This window comes from Cololabis saira, chromosome 2, assembly GCF_033807715.1.
Source record: "Cololabis saira isolate AMF1-May2022 chromosome 2, fColSai1.1, whole genome shotgun sequence".
Classification (NCBI taxonomy): Eukaryota; Metazoa; Chordata; class Actinopteri; order Beloniformes; family Belonidae; genus Cololabis; species Cololabis saira.
In genome coordinates, this window is record NC_084588.1 from 19,348,354 (window position 1) to 19,362,904 (window position 14,551).

At 38.5% G+C, this 14,551-nt stretch overlaps 1 protein-coding gene across 3 annotated transcripts in view; it reads left to right on the top strand.

Moving 5' to 3' along the window:
* The first annotated feature begins 526 nt into the window (after nucleotides 1-526).
* Nucleotides 527-14,551, top strand: part of glceb (glucuronic acid epimerase b) — a 72,622-nt gene continuing 58,597 nt past the window's right edge. For all 3 annotated transcript variants that reach the window (XM_061739655.1, XM_061739646.1, XM_061739664.1), the window contains exon 1: nucleotides 527-685. The gene's annotated coding sequence lies outside the window, so the exon portion shown is untranslated. The remainder of the gene's footprint in view (nucleotides 686-14,551) is intronic.

The following is a 14,551-nucleotide window of genomic DNA, read 5'->3' on the forward strand; positions in this document are numbered from 1 at the left end:
GGTATCTAAATGTTTTGGAAATAAATCAAACAAATAAAATGAGAGCATTTTTTTTTTTGTCAGTGGTTAGAACTGGAGAATGTCTCCTTGACAAATTACAGATCCTTCCCTCCAAGTGTTGCAACAAAGTATAAAAGTACAATAAGCCTTGAAAATGTATTTCAGTATCCTTACATGTCCCAAATATATTGTGTAAAGTAAACTTATACACAAAATTTTGTTTTTAATTAAGATATATGGCAGATATAAACATTACACATAACTATCAGCAGGTATTTCCCTGCCAAGTTGAGTGATAGGCATGCTGTACAAGAAAAGATATATTTACTTGAATATCATACAGTGATACATTTTTGATTTGTATTCATCTTCATAGGAGTCACACACACACAAACACAAACACAAGTGCCTCAATCCGTCAGATCTGATTGGTCCACAGATATCCATGAGATCTCGCATTCTCTCGCGATACCGAGGACCTTTCCTAGTGGGAGCCAGGCTGAAACAGTTCAGTCGCTGTTGTGGTGAGAGGAGCAGCAGAGCAGAGGAGCAGTCCTGCCGCTCCACCTCCATCTATGGTCCCCGATCAGTCCGCCCGAGCCACGCCGGGGGGATTATTCACCCCACCGACTCATAAACACCAGCCACTCGGCGAGGTGTGCGGACGGCAGCGTTAATCCTGCAGGTGAGGTTATTTTCGTGTTGGCTGCTTCTCTCCAGACACTCATCTGCGCTGCTAGCTGATTCTAGTTATTTATTTATTTCTAATTTTATTTTGGAGTTTGTGCATCAGCAAAGCAGTGTTTAAACCCCGACAGTCTTGTGGTTTTCATCTCCTGTCACGTCCCTCTTTGCACTCGGGTTTTACCTTTAAAGTGTGTGTTTTAAACAGGCTCGTCAGTGCTGTGGGCAGGAACTTCAAAGATCAGACTCTGTTAGCTCGCATGCTAACTCACATCTGCTGGGTTTGAGAGCAGCAGCGTGGATAAAACCAGCCTTTAAAGGGCTGTCCTGGTGGGGGAGCAGAGGGGAGCTGGGCTGGGAATTAAAGCAACTTAACTTGTGGCTCTGGTGAGGTGGTGGTCGCTCGGCTGTGTGTGTGAGGGCAGTTGTGTGTTTGGTCTCTACAGGTTACAGGGATGTTTTACCTGGTTCATTCTCAGTGATCTGAGCCTCCTGCTGCCCTGCTACTATATACTGAAACTAAGATCACCTCAGTGCTGTCGAGAGTACACTATAATCATAAACACACTGACTTTAATTTTGACTTGCAATAGTAACTTGTAGTTGTGGGGAAACATCGTTGTTGCAATATATTGTTGTGCTCTCTGTTGCAATAAATAATCGATAAACTGATGGCAAATATCGATATTTTATTACAACACACATAATGGATTTACGCGGTTGTCATTGCACTGTTGTTCATGCACTTTAATTTGTCCAGCTGTCCAGTGTTTACAAGCCTAGGAGGCAGTGAGGCACTATACAAATGTACTTTCTTTGTACATTGTATGAAGTTTTGGCATTTAATAAATGCATAACTACAGATGTTTTCCTTTTTATGGGTATTTTTTCTTTTTCAGTCACATAGATCGTGAGTTATCGTTGATGAAATTTCTTACAATATATGGAATATCGTAGATATCGTGTATCGTGATATTATCGTTATCGTGGCCACATATCGCTACAGTATTGAATTGTGAGTTACTTGTATTGTCCCACCCCTAGTAACTTGTAGTGTATCCAAACTAACTTTTATTGACTAATTCTTTCTCGTTTTGGTATACAACTATTCTAAAATGAATTTAAAGAAAGTATATTAATTTCTATGGGAGTCTTTTGAAGGCTCCTACCACAGACTCTCACCCATAGATTTTCTGAAGAGACGTTTTGAAGCTTCTTTTTCCTAGTTGAGCCAACTGGAACACACTCACCACATGTCAATGAGAGTTAAGCTTGAGTTATGGTTCTGCGTCAAAACGACGCCGTGCCTACGGCGTGTGGTACGCGTCGACGCGTACCTGACGCCGTCACTAACGTGCACCTCCCGAAAATTGTAACTACGCGAGTACGCGTCGAAGCGACGCAGACCACACTCAGACGGAGAGGGCTGTGATTGGTTCGCTTGGTAGCAACGCATTTCCGGTTTCCGGTTTGAAGCAGTCTGAACTTTCAGCGCTCTTTTCTTCGTGTATGTGTGATTTTTCTTTTTTTTTTTCTTCTTTTTTTTTGGGCACAATAGTTGTCCCTATCTCTTTGATTTACTGTGACCGGAAAAAGTCGGATAAACCATTCAGGAAAAGATCGCTAACTAGCGGTCACAGGGGGCACTGCACCGCGGCGAAATGGAGTGACGGAGAAGTCCAAAGGGTTCACGACGGCGTCACGGTGATGGCGTGTGCTCTGCGTTGGTTTGACGCAGAACCATAATTCAGGCTTTAGCTGTGGCGTTTACAGCAGATTGTCCTGTTTTTAAATGTCTTTTTGGTTGTAAAATCAGAAACAACAATTGGCTTATGTAAGATGCAGATTGCTCTGGTAAGCTTTGTATCATGATGATGAATGATGAGGAAGTAATGATGGCTGGCCATCAGGCATTTTTAGATTAAACCCTGTTACATCCCTGGAAGAAAAACTCAGGTCCGACATGTGCCGGGCAGTGTAAATATTACTGGCTCCCTGTTGGCTGAAGCCGAGTTGAGGGGGGAGGGAAGAGGAGTCGGGAGGTGTTATCAGCTGGTACTGTGTAAAATGATGACCCCACTGTGTGTTTGGTTGTCCTTGGCCTAACCAACATCAGAAAAGCTGGCTGATGCAAAGCTGGGTGCAGGAAATGGAGCAGGTGCCAGATCCATGGTACCCTTAATAGCAATTTGTGAAGCGTCTTCCCCCAAATCATGTAGCACAAATTGAAATATGACCAGTTATATATACTGACTATATATAACTATAGAATACAATTTGCATGCAAAATAGAAATGGTGTCAGAAACTAAAGAAAGATTCATGTGGTATTCCAGAAACCGGGTTTTGTCTTTTACCTGGTAAAGTAAACTTCAATTTTCAATGTTCTTTCAGTTCCAAAAAACACAAGGCACATTAATCTCCATGAAAACTGAATTTACCGGTAACCTTGTTTGAGGGAAAGTTTTGCTTAGTTTATGTTGAGTCCTTTAACTGCTTTTTCACCAAAGCTGCTTGCTTGATCACCATCATAAAAATGGCATACCCCCATCTGTTTCACAGGCCTCTGCCTTTTTCCTGTTGTAAAAGGAAACTTTTTTTTTGTTGAACTGAATGAAACACAAACTGATACACTATCTGATTTAAGAAAAAAAAAAAGAACATTCTTACTCTTTTATTTTCACATGTTGGTACATACTTTTGGATTGCATCTAATTAAAACAACACAGCCTATGCCGTGAGATCCACTAAAAGGACATCATAAAAGTGAATTCTAGTAATAAATGAATAATCTACAATGTCTTCAGGTTTGTTTTGGGTATAGATTTCCATTTACTTGAATCACACGTGGTCAGTGATTCTATGCCAAGCAAGTGCCAGCTATTTGAAAAACATACACGTGTTGCATTTTTAAATTACTGTAGTTTTGCCATCTCTAGGTGGACTTGTTGCTCTTAATACTGAGTAGTGTCTTGCCTTTGTTTTTCCATTATAATAGGGTCTTCAATTCCCCGTATAGGAAGTCTCCATTGGTTTGCTTTGAACGTGTGCAAACCTATGTTAACTAACATGGAAGTTATTGAACTAGTTCAAAACTGGTGTTGTGGATTTCACAGCAAGGGGGTTTAGTTGATCCAAGTATAGTTGACGCAGGTTGAAAAACGTCAAGTTTAGAGTTTTGTTGCAGAGTTTGTTAAACCTGCCTTCTGGACTACCCCTCAAATCCAAAATTAAGAGCTCACAAACATTGTTTAAGAAAGGATGATACATTTTAGACATGTGTCTAAAGGACTTAGTTTTTTTTGTATATTGTATTTGATACAAGTCACCAATTACGTTGCTGGGCAGTAATGCTACACATACATTAGATTTAGGAATAGACATAAGCTAAATAAGAGAGAAAATAACGCATTCTGTCTACCCCAGTGTGTTGTTGGTTCTTTGTGAACGTGGCTCGTACAGGACCTCTGAAGGGACATGTTCCATCATGTTCTGTCTTCAGTACGTTCAAAGCACATCTCTTAAGTCCTGTGAGTTGTTGAGGTTAGTGATGGAGGATTAGACTTAACATAGTTTGGTGTTGATTTGTCTCTCTTAGGCCGCTGCTGGTATCACTTGCCACTTTTTTCCCTCCTTTTTTATGGGAAGCAAACCACTAGTCTTGTATTTTCAAGGACACCCATATTCATTTCTTATTAATTACTGTTCACAATATTGATTGTCTTCTTCATACATACAACTAACAAGCACAACAAATTGTTTTCCTAAAAGAAACATATTATGCTAACTTTTTTAACAAGTCTGACTTTTGAGGTCTTAATAACATGCATGTGACATGCTTTAGTAAAGATACCAGAGATAGATTACATTAGTTTTCTTCCCAGTCATGTCTTTTTGTTCTTAGCAGCCAGATTGGAGGGTTTGAATGAACTCCTCTTCCTTAAGTTGGGCAACCTTTTGAAATTTGGATAGAAATTCATCTCAACCCTTGAAGTATGTTATCACTGCATGACAGAGCATACAATACCCAGCCCGAGAGCTTGCAGTAGTAAATATCAAACTGTATGAACTTGAAAGGGCAGTTTTAATACTTGGATGTGCAGCTCAGCCGCAGATAGTCGTAATCCCTCTTTTAGACATAAACTTGTCACAAGTCATGCATTGAACTGGTCTAGGGGTGACAGCGGAAGACCAGACCAAAGATGAGAATACTGGAATGATAGCCACCCTGCCGTTAATAGACTAGTCATAACTCCCCTTTCACCTGTGGGTTTGATAAACTATGGACAGGGATGGGCATTAGTTGCCCATCCCTGTTTTTAAGGCTTTTAAAGAACAATCCTAAAGCAACATTGCTGTTGCTTGGTTAATCTTGTCATTTTTTCTTCCTTGCTTATTATATTGTCTCTTTTTTGAATCTCTTAGTTTCCTCTGCCTTGACGTCCAGAGGAGCTATGCGAGCAAGTTCCATCCTATATCACTGACCGTCATCGTTAGTGTGTGACATATTTGTGCAGTGTTATGCAGTTGTCATGAGAGATGACAGGATGCAAGTCTAAAGTTATTTTTGGATAGTTTTTGGCAACAGTAGGTGTAGGAGACAACAAGAGCTAAAAAACACTGCATAAAGATAATCAAATATTTTTTCATCTGAAATTGAAGAAATATTTAATATTTTAACATGGAAAAAACACTCCTTGGATTGACTTTAACAAGTCATGAAAAAACTTTTAACTCAAGATTATTATTTCTTTTTCTATTGGTTGACTGGAAAATATCAAAACAAGAAATCAGATGTCCTAGGGGGAAATAATTGAACAGTGTATGTTTCACATATTTTATCTTTTATCTCATTGACTATGTAAACAATCATTATGCGGTACTTAATTTGTTTCTGTGAAAACGAGGGTCTTCTCCAAAGGAAATTGCAGCCTACGTATTTAAAGGTAAATTGGTACCAGCACATGCAGGCTGATTTCCATTTAGATTGGTGGATCAAAACAGAAGGACCGGAGACATGTTGCATATGGACTGTCTTTATTCTGGGAAGAACTGCTTGTGATTAAAAAACAAAATATTTGTGAGACAGTTCATGATTGGTTAGTTGTTTGATAAGATTTTGATTATTTTTTTATTTTATTTATTTATTATTCTTTCTTTGCTTCTCAATATTTGTCTATATTAGTCAGGATCCTCAGAGTTTAAAGAAAATATCTATTCCTTTATGAAGCCGGTTGAATAAACATAGTGAGTGTAACAGCTTTTTATGGCTGATTTCAGGGGGACCATCTTCAAAATAAAGTGGCTAATGTTGTGTTTTACGTTGGTTCTCTATGCAAACTACTGTGACAGGGATTTTTGATGCAAAATGACATCACCCATAACATTTATTTATTTGTATGGTTGTAAATGATTAAAAATGTATTTCTTGTTGGTGATACTTTACTTTGTAGCCTTTTTTCTGTATGCTGTATGTGTAATATGTAATTGAAATACATCTCTGGGTGGAATATTTATAATAATGTGGGTTTTCTATAGGCTCTAGCAGATTCCCATGACCCTGCACTGGAATAAGTGGATATAGATAATGGATGGATAGACATAGGTTTACTTCAGCTGGCCTCTGTAGAGAGATTTACTAATATAAACTTAGAAAAGCTCATTAAAAGTATAAGATGCATAATGTTGTGCCAGCTGGCAGGTGGAAAGAAACTATCAAATGTGCATTAGTGAAAGTTGATATAGTTAAGAAGTTAATATGTTGTTTAGTGTTTTTCTGAGGGTCTCTAGAAATGTGCTAACTGCGGTAAGATTTATAAATAAAACCAGTAATCCATAGAGAGTGAGCTATTTTTGAGTGGTGACAGATTGAAGTAAGACTCACAGAAGCTGGCAGCCTGTTAATTAGACAGCCTGCTAATGAGAACACAGTTGATAGAAATGCCTATAGAAAACAGAAAACAATATGTCAACCTGCAAAATATTTGTGTGCGTTGGTGAAAATTTTGGAATAGATTTTGTTATATTACTTAATAGGAAAGGATGGATGAGATTGCACTTAAAGCTTAGAACAGTTTAAACCCCAGACTAAGAGCTTTGAAATCTATATGTCGGCAGCGAAAAAAGTAATCCTTTAGTCACTGGTATTGATCAACAGCTCTATCCACCCTCTCAGATGTATTAAGGGCATTTCTCGCTGCGATGCATAATGTACCTTTTTTTTTTTCAAAAGTAGAAAACCTCATCCCGAGGTTATTTTAAGGCAATGTCAAGCGATGGCTCTGCGCCACAGTATTAAAAAGCAGATTTCATAATGCTTCATTATGATTTTTCTTTTGGCTTCATTTAGTAAAAACATTATTTCATATTTTACATGTTAAATGCAGAGATCAACATTAAAATATTTTATCAAACTCTTTTGCATTTTAAAGTTGCACTTAAAGGTTGATGGAAATGTAGTAAAAAAAAAAGCTTGTTTTGTGTAGTTTTTGCACATTGTCATTAAGAAAACAAACAAAAACAAAACAAATTAACATTGCCTGTCCACATCTACTCTGTTTCAAATCCACGTCAGCAAAGATCTCATCCACACATTGCACCAACACACATCACATGAGTTTCCATACTTGCTGGGCAAACATGCATGACTGGTCTTACTCAAAACCAGCACTCTATTTATGGCTGAAAAAGCTGCTGAAAAAATAAACTTTTTGTTGCAAGTTGCTCTTATAATGGCTTTCCCCCTGGGAATTTAGGCAGTTGCAGTATTATTAGAGACAGACTTAAGATGCATGGAAGCTAATGACGACAACCGCAAAGTCAGCAGAACTGTTCCGTCTCCAGATGCCAATGTTTGCAAAAGTCTCTATTTTGTCTATTCATGCAAGACTATAACCCCAGCATTTGCTATTTGTATAGTCTGCAGTAAATCTAAAAAATAAAAGTTTTCAGGGAAAAAGTAACAACAGTTTCATAAGTAACAACAGTTTCATAATTTAAAGTGAAATTGCACTGGTCTGGACATAGCTCTAGTTTTAAGCCAAAGGTTTGGTGCTTAGGACCCTGGAGTTGTAACATGGCCAAATTCTTCCTCCAATCCTGTCAGACATTAGGCATGTTTCCACTAGCGGGAATTTGAATAGATTTTTTGGGGGCCGGGCTGTTTGAGCGTGTTTCCATTACCAGGAACAGACCTGTAATGTGGCCTTCACCTTTTACAGGGGCAAAAAACATCCCTGTAGGAGATGTTTTTCAGCCTAGGAGCGCTACCTGGTGGGTGGTCGCTGCTGATTGGGTATTCTAAAAGCAGGAAATTACGTTCAGCCCTCTCGTGTGAACATAAATCATGTGACCACAAATCATTTAAGAATTCTGACCAGAGATATTTTGCTACAAGTACATTTGATGCAGTTAGAGAGTACATGAAAAAAAAAAAAAAAACGACGGATAGACGAGTCGGTTGAGGTCTTTGTCATATTAGACCAATATGGAGGTCCGGTGGTTTCTTTTAATTTCAATCGCTACAACTGTGGTGTATGTTGTTTTTTGTTGATGTTTTTTTTTTATTTTAAAAAGCAAATAGCATCTGTGGTTTGTGTTTCTTCTTCTTTTCATTCTTCTGCTGAACGTTTGTGAACTGCAAAAAATGTACATTACTGCCACCTGGTGGTCAGCTGCGCTATTTTTCAGTCAAAGGTTGTTAAGAAATGAGACTCATTAGCGCCAACTTCGCCACGACGGCCGTCGGGGTTACTGCAGCAAACAGCGAAGCCGGCACGGGAGAACGCGCATGCAGCGTCATGTGACGTCACATCTGCAGGACAGCGCAGGAAATTGGCGCCCGGAATTGCAGCACATTTTGCAGCACACAGCCTGTTCAAGGCAACAGAGAGATACGCTAGAGGGCTCATTCTTTTTGGTGTGGAACGCTTCATCTGACATTATTACTAGAAAACTTAAAATGTATACGGATTTTCTTCTCATAAATCCTGCCTCAAGCTCCTTTTAAGTGGCGTAATAGTGTAGGTCGGGCCTGTTGCAGATTTACCCTGAACTCCTGCTAGTGTGTCTCCATTTACAGTGATGGGCCCATTAGGATGACCAGACTTTGTAGTCTACCTCTCTGTACCACCTGATGGTGGAACTACACCTCATTCACTGTTTGACAACAGCCGATAAAGGAAGAGGAAGACTTGTGGAAAAAAAACAAAAAACACTATAATCATGCGACTATAGTTGCTCAGATGGCTGCTGCATTTCTGTTTCCTGTTTGCATACACTCTCATGGTGGTGATGAATATGAAGAGTTGACTCTTACTCAAACAGGACATGAAACGGCAGATGAACGTCATCTGCCAATATCATACCCACTCAGCACTGATTCAACACACTCCCCAGCAGTCTTTGGCGACCACGCTGAGTACCTAATCAACAGCAGTGAAATGTTTCGTCCCCGTAAAAATTCCCAAATTATTCATGTTGCGGGGCAGTTGATTGATGATAGACACATGCATCATTGATTAAGGCCCCTGTAAAATACCCTACATCCCTGCTAATGGAAACACACCTTATGTCTAATCAGAATTTTATCTCTCAAACTTTTGATCAAACAGATTTTTTTAGTTATAACGACTTTAGTTTGCTGCACTTGCACTGAAAGCACCATTGCAGTGATTATATAGTAATTCAACCACAGTTCAAATATGTGCCTCAGCTTGTCCTCTGCAGACACAGCCTAAGCAGTGAAGGTGCTGCTGGAAGACATTTGATGCTCCCACTTTGCTTGTAGATGCACTGGCAAATCCACATTCATCCCATCAACAACCCCCAAATATTAAACATATTTCTTTATCTAGTACTTCCTGCATAATTTAATTGGCTACCATTTTATGTCAATGTAAATTTGAGTTACTGTTGTCCTATGTCCTTCCAAAGGAATTTCAGTCTCCTCTCTGATGTGAGTGCCCTTCACCAGCACATTTCACCACACTGCGCAGAGCAGTCAAGAGTCCTTTTAGCTCAAGTTCTTTCTTGTTTCAAATGCGGGGGTTTGAAACATTTAGGATCCCAGTGCAGAGAGCTGGCAAAAAGAACATTTTCACTTTTATTTATTTTTTTCCCCCCTGTGACAACAGCGCACGAAAAAAGGTACAATGGAGGTGGAACAAAATGGCAATCGGGTACTTGTAGCTCGTTCATTGCACTACTCTGTAATAATTGCCATAATTAAAGCTGTGACTGGTCTCAAGGCGAGGTTTCTTTTTATCGTTTTCTGTTTGGCCTGTTCCTTAAGGGAAGATATTGTTGCCCACTATTGTCAGGGCCTGAAATGCATCTGGATGGATGTATTATTGGGGCTTAGATGTATTTCTCGAGATTGGGGGGAAATTCACCTTCTTATCTGCCTGTCATAAGGGGGGCTAATGCACATAACTGTGTGAGAGAGATGAGTAGCAGTACATTAATAAGCTTAACGTTATTAATACTATGTTGTAGAACTGTCACAATTATGGCACTTCATGAAATTCTTTTTTTTAATACAGATAATTGCAAATCATAATCTAATTGTCATTTTATACCACTCTGATTGTATGAAGCCACTAATAATTTACTAAAAAAACGGGTTTCCTTTTGGATTTTCAAAATTTGTTGTCTACAAACAAGCCATAATTCATATCAAGATTAAAACTCAGTGTTTCAGTTTATGGATTATTTCACACCTCTCATTACCAACACTTTACAACATATCATGGTGATTGATGTCAGAAAGTTTCCAAGCCCACTATTGCGGGGAGAAAAAAAAAAAAGGAAAAAGAAAACAATGGACACATTTCTACTCGCAAGAGTTCAAGTTAAATCTGTCAGACAGGAACCTGTAACAGGACTGACTGTCTTCTCATCCCCTTTAGCCGGCGTGTCTCCATTACACTGCAGTGCCACACAAAAACCTTTGACTGAAAAAATAGCTCAGCCAACCAGGAAGTGGCGATAATGCACATATTTTGCTATTTGCAAAAGGCCAAGAGCAAAAAAAGACTTGGAAAAAGCTCTCATAACGATTTTAAGATTAAAAGAACCCCCCCCCCCCGCCAGGAGTTTCCTGTTGGCCACCCTGAGGTCCTCTCCGTCAGGGCTGTTTTTCCCCCTGTAAAGGTTCCTGAAGGCCACTTTATAGGACCGTTCCTGGTAATGGAGACGCGCACAAATGGCCCATCCCCGGAAAATCTACCCGGAAGTCCCGTTAGTGTACATGCGCCCAAAAAAATACTTGTGTATGCATACCAATTTATGTTTTATATCCACAAATGAGCACTGTTCAGTAAATGTACTATGTCCCAGAACATTGCCATTTGATGTCCATCTGAGCAATGCAAGGATCTAAACAAAAGATTGTTGGGTTCGGAGTATAAATTCCTTGTTAACGTTAGGTGTGGGAGTAGGAAGTTGGCCTTGCTGTGTCTCTGTGGGAAGCTAATGATGTGCTTGCCCTGTGGCCTCCATAGTACAGCAAGCCTCAGCCTGCTCTAAAGGTAACAGACAGAGGGCTTATGTTGCATACTTTCGAGCCTTATCCCTCCCCCAGGCGCTCTGCATACTCCTCTCCGCCCCTAAATTTTTGCCACTGTGAAAACAAAAGAAAGTTGGCCTCAGTTACCCTCAGGCATGCAGGCATCTGGAATCATCATCCAATCTACGTTTTGGCTTTCAGAGAAACAAGGCTTTGAGAAAAAATTTGGGAAATTTGGGATTATAAGAATCTGTCACTCTCAGCAGCTTTCAAGTGTAACACTGCAGGGAGCTGCTCTGCTTGACTTGCCGTGATCGTGTGTGGAGTGCTCGTGACTTTGTCATCTGACTTATACAAGCCCTTTTTTCAAATTCTTCAATTCAAGCCCAATTTTATATTTTACTGTAGTTTTTTTGTTGATGTGTTGTCCAATTTCTTGCTTTCAAGTGTCCAAGAATTTTGTCATTTGGTGACAAAGCACGAGCATGCATCCTTTGTGATGGAAGCAGTTTATACTTCACTTCTTTTTATTTCTTTATCTCTGCAGACTTAGTTCTGAAATGTGTTCATCATAGTCTACCATGGAACTGACGTTAAGTAAACAAACAATACAGTTTTAGCAGCAGATACACAAACCACACGCTTGTCTAGGCTGTTTTTATTTGTTCCATTGGAGAGTCTTTTCATGTTTTTTTTCTCATATATATATATATATATATATATATATATATATATATATATATATATATATATATTCTACATTTAAAGTAAAATTCCTGGACTCTTTCACATGTTTTTTTTTTTTCCCCTCTTTTTCCCTGATAGTAGCAACCATTATAACTGTGCATTATGCTAATTGCACTCAGATGTAGAAATGTGGGAATGTGGACTCCGAAGGCAGTTTCAGGCTTGTATAAATCTACCTCGGGGAGAAATTAGCTGCAGTGCATAATATTCTCAAGCCAATATCAAATTGGAAATTAAAAACAGCCTAGAAATTAGCCATGCATAAAGCAATGAGTACCAACATGAAGCAGTTACAGGATATATTTCTCTTATTTCCTGGTGTGTTTAACAGTTTTGGATTGCAACCTTTGTGCACGGGTCCTGTTTACACCAGCCAAAGCCGGCACACAGCTCTAGAGACAATAAAACAGTAATAATTTTAAGTTATCTCCCTCCTGTTACCAGTTAATTTTTTTACATTTATTTATTTATTTTTTAAAGACCCTTTTACTGCCGACACACATTCACACTTCATCTGCCACTGTGGACTTGAACATTAAATCTCCCAAAGAAGCACCTTCCTACAGATTTCTGTGGAGGTGTGGAGTTGCTTGTTTTTAATCAACTATTCTGCATTTTTATGCTGCTCAGTAGACTTTTAATGGGTAAAGATATATTCCCTTGGAAGTAATTGATAGTTTTTGGTTAAATTTGACATATGAATACAGTGATTGAAAACACGCATGTTAGTTACAGTCCTATGTCATTGCAGGGGATGTTAGATGTTTGTGAAATAAATACAATATATATGTGTGGCAATTTTTAAGGTAGAATATGACTTCTCCAGATTACAATTTTAAAATTATATTACAAATGGAGAAAAAGTTCTTCCCCAGTTATTTTGATAATTGAAAAGCTTGCTGCATTGAAGTTGTGTTGTGAAACGACCCTGGGCAACCATTCTAGATTCACTCTTATAAGAGCTTTCCATTCCGGACACACAGTCTGGATAAAGGCTGTCTTGGGTAATTGTTTTAATAGCCGTCTTTACCGCCCCACACCCTCCAATATTGCAAAACTGGGGGACTCCAAAGCTGTCTCATCTTCCCTGAACAAAATTATTTAAACATGACCTTCAGTTGCAACACCCCTGTGACATTCACACTTAATTAGGCTTGCAAATAAAGTTTTTCTTCTGGGGCACGAGGTATGACCTTGCCCCAAGAGATCCCTTAAGTCTTTATTGGATTTGCTGGACATACTAAGCTATGGAGTTTTTTTTCTTTCCTTTCAGTGTTATAACTAAGCTTGGAAGATGTCCCAGTAGCCTGAGCTATAACCAATTCACCTGTTTCATCAGTTCTTTATCTCCCCCTGGTAGGATTCAGATAGCTGAGTGTTCCTCTAGGTTTACATTTTGGGAATATGGATTAAAATTAAGATTTAAAAAAAAAAAAAATGTTTAAATATCTATATATATATATATATATATATATATATATATATATATATATATATATATATATATATATATATATGCACTACTAAAGTAAGAAACTACTTAAATTCATAATGTCATCTACTTTCTGTCTCTATCATTTAAGTATTCATTTCGCTGGTCTTTAGAAACAGAATTTGAGACTGAAGACAGTTTAATGTTGTAACTTGTGGCTCACTGACATGAGGGATATACACCGACTAGATTGTATCCTGCAGCTGGATGTATGCCAGTGCACACAGCAAAGCTTTATTCTTTTTTTTTTAATAACCATTTTCCCCATAAATGAGCAGCTCATTTGTTTTGTAATTTCAGCAGCCTCTCTGATAATGAGCTTCAGCTGAAGTTAGCAGGACAAAGAGGATTTAAACTTTTACTAACTGGTCGATTTCAAACTAGTATATAGAGCCCAGAGACACCGCCTTTCCTTTTCTTTCCCTTCCCTTTCCTTTCCGGTGGGTAAGCACATTATGGTGACGCTTTCACCAGGAAGTGTGTGTTTTGTTATGAAAGTTTTTCTTTTTGCGTGCACAGTACCCAAAGGTGGCTTTGTGCTGCCTGTAAGGTATAAGAACGCTGTGGAGCAACCACAAACATCTGAGACAACAAACTGAAAATGATCATCAAGACCTCCTATAGTGTTACATTTGTGTTTTTAGATGATGAGTGAGGTGTTATTTGTTACATTTTCTCCCATTTTTGTTCACATAAACAAACAAACTGGGGCCATCTCATTTTAAGAACAGAAAAGATGTTTTCCTTTATCACCTTTACTTATCTAAACATTAGCCACTTATACACAATAAAAAAATACATTATTTTGCTTTTCTGTTTAGAGTTGTACGGTTGAATACATGTATATTTTTAGCAAATACAATGCATTTCATTTTCAGAGTGAGAGTGGATTGTGCACAGAACACAGACACAACATCTAAAAATAACTGCAATCATGTGCAGTGGCAGCTGCATTTTAAAACTTTCCCACAGCAATCCAACCAGCTATATATATATTTATAAGAATTTGATTAAGGTTATGTTTACAGCTTTGTCCCATACAAAACCACTTTCATGAGGATTGACATTGATAAAAGTAGGATGTGCTTTTTTTTTTTTCCTTTTGTAAATCTGTTTTACTTG